A 6,838-nucleotide genomic window follows, 5' to 3' on the forward strand; every position below is an offset into this window, starting at 1 on the left:
GCTGGGGACGGGGTGGCAGCCGCCGCCAGGAGGGCATCCCGGCCGGTCACTTAAGTCCCGTGCCCCTACTGGTCACGAGGCCTGACCTGCTCCTCACTTCGTGTCTGCTCCTTTCCTGTCGTTATAGGGATGAAAACCGTCACCCCGAGGAGCCACTGTGAAGGACAGGCGACGTGAGAGCCTGCAGGGCCAGTCCCTGGGTTATGGTCTGTCCGCCATGTGGCTAGATCAAGCTGTGACCCCTTTTGATCCTGTGTGTCCATCTTTGAGACTTGACAAGGTGGTCTCTGAAGATTTTTCCTGTTTGACAGATTTTACATTAAGCTGAAAAGTAATGCCGTGGTCCTGGGCAGTGGTTCCCAGCCTCGCAGAAGCCTCAGTAAGAATGACCAGGTCAGACCCAAGTGTGGGACCCCCACAAAAAAGCGGAAGAGGGCCGGGCGTGGTGGCGCACACCTGTAATCCCAGCACTTGGGAGGCTGAGGCAGGAGGATCGCTGTGAGTTTGAGACCAACCTGGGCTACACAGTGAGTTCCAGGGCATTCTGAACTACATAGTGAGACGCTGTCTCAACCCCCCGCCAAAAAAGCAGAAGAGGGGTGCAGATTCTGAGCACACACTGTGTAACTGGCACCGAGTAGCCTTTTTCCCTCCCCTTACTAAGGATTGAACCCAGGCCTTCATGCTGAGCTACATCCTCAGTCCTTTTTTATTTCCACATAAGGTCTCACTAAATTGCCCAGGTTGGGTTTGAACTTGACCCTCCTGCTTCATCCCCTATGAGCACATAGAAACTTACATAATTTAGTCAACTTGTATAATAAGTACTTCATTGTCGAAAAGGAAAATGCCCTATTTCTCAAAGAAGTAAAAGCACCAAATAAACATATGAAAAAATATTCAACATCACTGGTCATTCGAGAGATGCAGATGAAAACAACGCTGAGATTCCACCTCGCCCCAGAAAGAATGGCTGCTATCAAGAAATAAACCCATAACAAATGCTGGTGGGGCTATGGGGAGAAACCATTGCTGGTGCAACCCCTGTGGAAATCAGTATAGAGATACCTTAAAAAACTAGACTCAGAGGTCCCATTTGACCCAGCTCAGCTATTCCTGTGCTGGATAGCTTCCCCAGAAAACTCAAAGAATCATACCACAGTGATACATGCACACCCATGTTTATAGCAGCACAGTTTGTAATAGCTAAAACTTGGAAACAGCCCAATTGCCTATCAACTGTTGACTGGATAAAGAAGATGTGTGTGTGTGTGTGTGTGTGTGTGTGTGTTTTAAATAAAACAGTATTACTCAGCCAGAAAGAACTAGAAACTAGAGACATTTATAGCTAAATGGGTGCACATTGAGACCATACTCTTAAGTGAAATAAATAGGACACGTGTAAATACCAGATAGTTTCTCTGATGTGAGAAGCTGAAAGTGTAAATAAGGATTAAAATGAATAATTGATAATGTGATAGGATGGAAAGATCCTAAGGGGTAGGGTTAGGAAAGAAGAGAAAGGAAAAAAGTGGAAACAAAGTCTTTGAAATAAGGAGGGGTGGAGGGAGTGAAGGGAGGGCAGGGGAATGGGGAAAAAATAAGAGCCAAGATGCATCACTTCCCAATGACAAATATAAATGTACACCTAAAATGTACCAGTGAAAGAATTGAAGGAAAAAAAAGACCAGATGGATAAAAAATATCTTCTTTCAGCACCATACAAGCAGGCTTGGGGATTCGGAAATACTAGTAAAAATTACATGAAAAAGGGCTGGAAATTTAGCTCAGTGGTTCCACCACCTGCCTTGCAAGCACAAGGTCCAGAGTTTAAGCCCTGGTACCAAAAGAAGAAAAAAAAGAAGAAGAAGAAGAAGAAGAAGAAGAAGAAGAAGAAGAAGAAGAAGAAGAAAAGAAGAGAAAAAAGAAGAAGAAGAAGAAGAAGAAGAAGAAGAAGAAGAAGAAGAAGAAGAAGTGATGTTTATTGACTCCCTGCAGGTTCCAAGAGAAGGTGGAACCGTCGTGGGAAAGACTGGGTTTTACAAGTGTTTGAGGACGGGAAAGGCGTGGAGGAGCGAGGCTCTCGGGAAGGCTTTCCCCAGGACAGCCTGTGCTCCGTCACGAGGGAGATGCTGCATTGTGTCCAGCTTTACATTCAAGGGCTGTGCGACAGGTGACAAGATCCATCCTTCTGGCTCTCAGAAGCCCCTTAAAGCTCTCAGGTAAGGACACCTGCACACCTCAACTCAGAGAAAAGGGTCACAGCTACCAGGGAAAACCCACGTTCCACGCCAGGAACAGTATGCATTCTTTACTGTAGCTGCACGCTAACCTGTTTTCTGCTTGTTCTGACCACACCCGCTAAAACAACCTCAATAAAGAACTCTAGTCCACGTCTTCGACTTCTAGAGTTTTAGTCCATGCTGATGGACATCTCCAAGGTTCGCACATCACTGAAGCCTTTCAGGTTTGGTTGTGAAGAATGCCTGGCTCACCAGATGTGGTGGTACACGCTTGTAATCTCAGCCCACTGGGAGGCTGAGGCAGGAGAAGCTCAAATCTGTGCCCAGCTGGGCAATGTAGCAATTTAGTACAAACCTGTCTCAAAAAAAAAAAAATTAAAGAGGGTTAGAGATGTAGTTCAGTGGAAAGGCTCTGGACACCATCCCTAGTAACACAGACACACACACACACGCGCGCGTGCGCGCATGACTGACCCTGGCTCAGGTTGGGGATGTTGCTCACTAAAACCCTGTGTACCGTGGACAAAACCCTGGGTTAGGTATCTTGAACTGGGGAAATAAGTGAACTATTTAAATAAACACAAGAATGCCTAGTTACTAGCCGGGTGTGGTGGCGCCCGCCTATAATCCCAGACTTGGGAGGCTGAGGCAGGAGGATCGCTGTGAGTTTGAGACCAGCCTGGGCTACATAGTGAGTTCCAGGTCAGTCTCAACTACCTTGTGAGACCCTGTCTCAAAAAACCAAAAGAAAAATAAAAAAAAAAGAATGCCTAGTTACTGTAGGTTTTGTATCAGTCCTCTCGCTTTCTCCTGGATAAATTTAGAATTGTATCATCGGTTTTTTTTTTGTTTGTTTGTATTTTTGAGTTCAGCTGGCCTTGAACTCACTGTATAGCTCAGGCTGCCTCCAACTCCTAGTGATCCTTCTGTCTCAACCTATGGAGTGCTGGAATTATAGGACTACATACGCCACCACACCCTACTTGTATCATCCTTTAAAGCCAATAGGACCAAGGTGAAAGCAGGACTGTTAAGTATTTGTCTTAAAAAAACAAAAAACTGGCTGGGCGTGGTGGTGCATGCCTGTAATCCCAGCATTTGGAAGGCTGAGGCAGGAGGATCTGCAAATTCCAGACCAGCCTGGGCTACATAGTGAGTTCCAGGGCAGTCTGGACTACATAGTGAGACCCTGTCTCAAAAACAAAAACAAACAAACAAAAAAACCCAAACAGGGGCCAGGGATTTGTTTCAGCGGTTCTGCTGCCTGCCTTGCAAGTGGCAAGGTCCCGAGTTTGATTCCTGGTACCACAAAACAACAACAACAACAACCACAACAACAACAACAACAACAAACCCCAAACAAACTGTTTGAGAAACTGTAAGGAAAAAAGAGAGAAAAAGGATCCTCACAACAGCAGGCTGAGGAAAGCCTTCTGACCGCACTTCCTGTGTCCCTGACACCTACACTCCAACTTGATCTCCCCTACCCCTCTGGAAAGTTACCTAACAGCCCTCCTGGCTCTGACAACCTGAGCCCTCTTTCTCCCCAAACACTGAACCAAATGCCATCCTAGAAACTTTGGAAGCTCAGGCAAGAGGATGTAGAGTTCTAGACTAGCCTGGGCAACTTGGCCACTCTTTCAAAATAAAAAAAGGGTGTGTGTGGCGCACACACAGACACACACACACACACGTACGTCTGCAATGTCAGTACTTGGGAAAGCTGAGGCAGGCAGGAGGTCTAAGGTTCAAACTCAGCCTGGGCAATAGGAATTTATTGAGACCCTGCCTCAAAATACTAAGTAAAAGGGCTGGGGATTTAGCTCAGGGGTTCCACCGCCTGCCTTGCAAGCTCCAAGTCCCGAGTTCGATCCCTGGTACTAAAATAAATATAAATAAATAAATAAATAAATGCCAAACATTCCAGAATGAATCAGTTATCTTGATGCATGTGGGTGTGTGTGCTGGGGACTGAACTCAGGACTGGAATGCTAAGCATGTCCTGCACCGCTGAAATCCACCCCCCAGCCTCTTGGTTTTTTTTTTCCTCCATTACTGGGAATTGCTAAGCCCTTGCTCTACCACTGAGCTCTTTTTTGGTCCTCTGCTTTCTTCTTCATTGTCACTTTCTTCCTCTTTTTCTTCTTTAAATAATACTGGAGACTGAGCCCAGAGCTCTCACACTGGGCTAGATCCCCAGCTTTTTTCTTTCGTTTCTGTTTTTTTTTTTTTTTTTTTTTGGTACTGGGAATCGAACTTGGGACTTTATGCTTTCGAGGCAGGTGGTGGAACCACTGAGCTAAATCCTAGCCCTATTTCTTTTCTTATTTTACTTTTTTTGGTACCAGGGATCGAACTTGGGTCCTTGCACTTGCAAGGCAGGCAGGGGAATCACTGAGCTAAATCCTTGGCCCCCTTTTCTTATTTTTAAATTTTGAGACCAGGCCTCCCTAAACCACTAAGTTACACGGGCTGGGCTCAAACTTGTGATTCTCCTGCCCTGCTTCCCAAAGTGCTGGGATTGCAGGTATGGGCCACCACACTGGGCTTCTTCATGAGGTTTCTATAATCATCCTAGACAACCATCATACCGGTCACAGGGTTTCTGCCAACCTAAAAGGAAAGACACAATTTAGAAGGCCCTCTGCTTGTCATAAAATGTCCAAAGAAGCCCATTGTGGTGGCTGGCCTATAATCCCAGTACTTGGGGAGGCTGAGGCAGGAGGACTGCAACTCTGAGTCCAGCCTGGGCAGCTGAGCAACTCACTGAGACCCTGACTCAGAGTAAGGATAGTGGCTGGGGGTCGGGGATTTAGCTCAGTGGCACTGTCCCAAGTTCGATCCCTGGTACCAAAAAGGAGTGGGGGTGGGTGGGTCTGGAACTCAGTGTGAAGGTCCTGGATTTAATCTCCTGTATTAGTTAAAGAAAAGGAAGATGATGAGTGAACAAGATGAAAAGAGTACAAAACAGGGCAGGTGTGTTCCTCAGTGGTAGAGCAAGGGCCATGGGTTCCACATCCAGCACACATGTACAGTACGCATTTCTGGGCCAGCCCCCAGATTCTCGATACACTTCCATAAGGTCAGCTCACTTCGACTAGATCTCCTTTTTCTTTCTTCCCAGACAGGGTCTCGCAATGTAGTCCAGGCTGGCCTTGAACTCACAGTGATCCTCCTGCCTCAGCTTCCTGAATGGCTGGGATGACAGGCCTGCACCACCATGCCCAGCCCTGGAGCTTTTCTGCTACCCCGGCAGCAGCCAGGTTTGTGGTTTAGCACCTGACAGCTATTAGAGACTTTGATGCCATTTGCTTCAGGACTGTATAGAAATATTCTAAATTGTAGACAAGGAAGGAAGCAAGGAGATATAACTGCTGTAAACCACGAGGAGGCTCCCAGAAGGAGACTCATTCTGCAGGTCCCCAAGTGTCAGTACCCTAAGCAGCAAAGATGGAAGTTTGGAAGCCTCTTGAGCCAGAGAGAGTGATGGAAAGTTCCTCAAGTTTGACAGGTTTGACTGGAGAGGTGATTCACCAGGGCACTATATCTGAATATAAAACAAGTTTTTGCCTGCCTGCTACCTACTTACACACACACACACACACACACACACACACACACACACTCACACTTAAAGCAATCTCTATGCAACATCAGTCAGACCAGCAAACCACCAAACAACAAAATATGCTTGGACCCCAGGAAGAGATTTACTTATTTATTCACATGGTACTAGAGATTGAACCTAGGGCCTTACACTGAACTACATCTCAGCCCTCTGTTTTTTGCCCCCCTCTGTATTTTTGAAACAGTGTCCTGCTCAATTGCCCAGATTCTGCTTGAATTTTCGATCCTCCTGCTTCAGTCTCCTGGAGTGCTGGGATCGTGGGCAAGTGCTAAGGCACACCCAGTGAGCTGTTCCGAAGACAAACAGGTCTGTGTGAGCATATGACGCTATCAATGGAAAATAGTATTCAAAAGGAGGATTCTTTCATCAGAAACTGCCTCCTCTCACGTAAGCTCAAGATGTGGGTATGGCGCTGGGTATTTTCCATGAGGAGTTCATGCTGTACTGTTACTTGAATGCCCCTCAATATTTATGTCCAGCACCTAAGATGGGGTCCTGCCTCCTCACAAAGACCGAAGAAAGAAAGTAAATTGGGAAGTCAGGACTCCGAGGCTCAGCCCCACTCTGAAGGCCTAAAGCAGGAATTGAGAGGGTAAAGCAGGCGACGGTGCGGAGCCCGGGCTGGGAAGGCGGAGGGAGAGAGGCCCGAGTCCCGGGGAGTTTCCTTACTGCGCCTCTGGCCCGAGAGAGCAGCGGGCGGGGGCCCCTCTCGCCCCCACCCGCTCCCACCCAGTAGGTTCAAGGGTGCTAGAAAAACAAAACTAAACAAGACCCTATGGGGCACTTTCCTTTTTAGGTCTCATTCCCTTTCAGCCCCACAAAGAGAAAAACGCCCGAGAGCCCCGCATTCCCCGGCAGCGCCGTCACCCGCCCCCGCTCCCGCCCCGGACAAATCCGTCTCCTCCGCCAACTCCCGGACTGGGCGTTCGCGGGGTCCCCACTGTCACCTACACCCATTCCCCATTCA

Source organism: Fukomys damarensis, unplaced genomic scaffold (genome assembly GCF_012274545.1).
Source record: "Fukomys damarensis isolate Sample0158 unplaced genomic scaffold, DMR_v1.0_HiC HiC_scaffold_20, whole genome shotgun sequence".
NCBI classification, from domain to species: domain Eukaryota; kingdom Metazoa; phylum Chordata; class Mammalia; order Rodentia; family Bathyergidae; genus Fukomys; species Fukomys damarensis.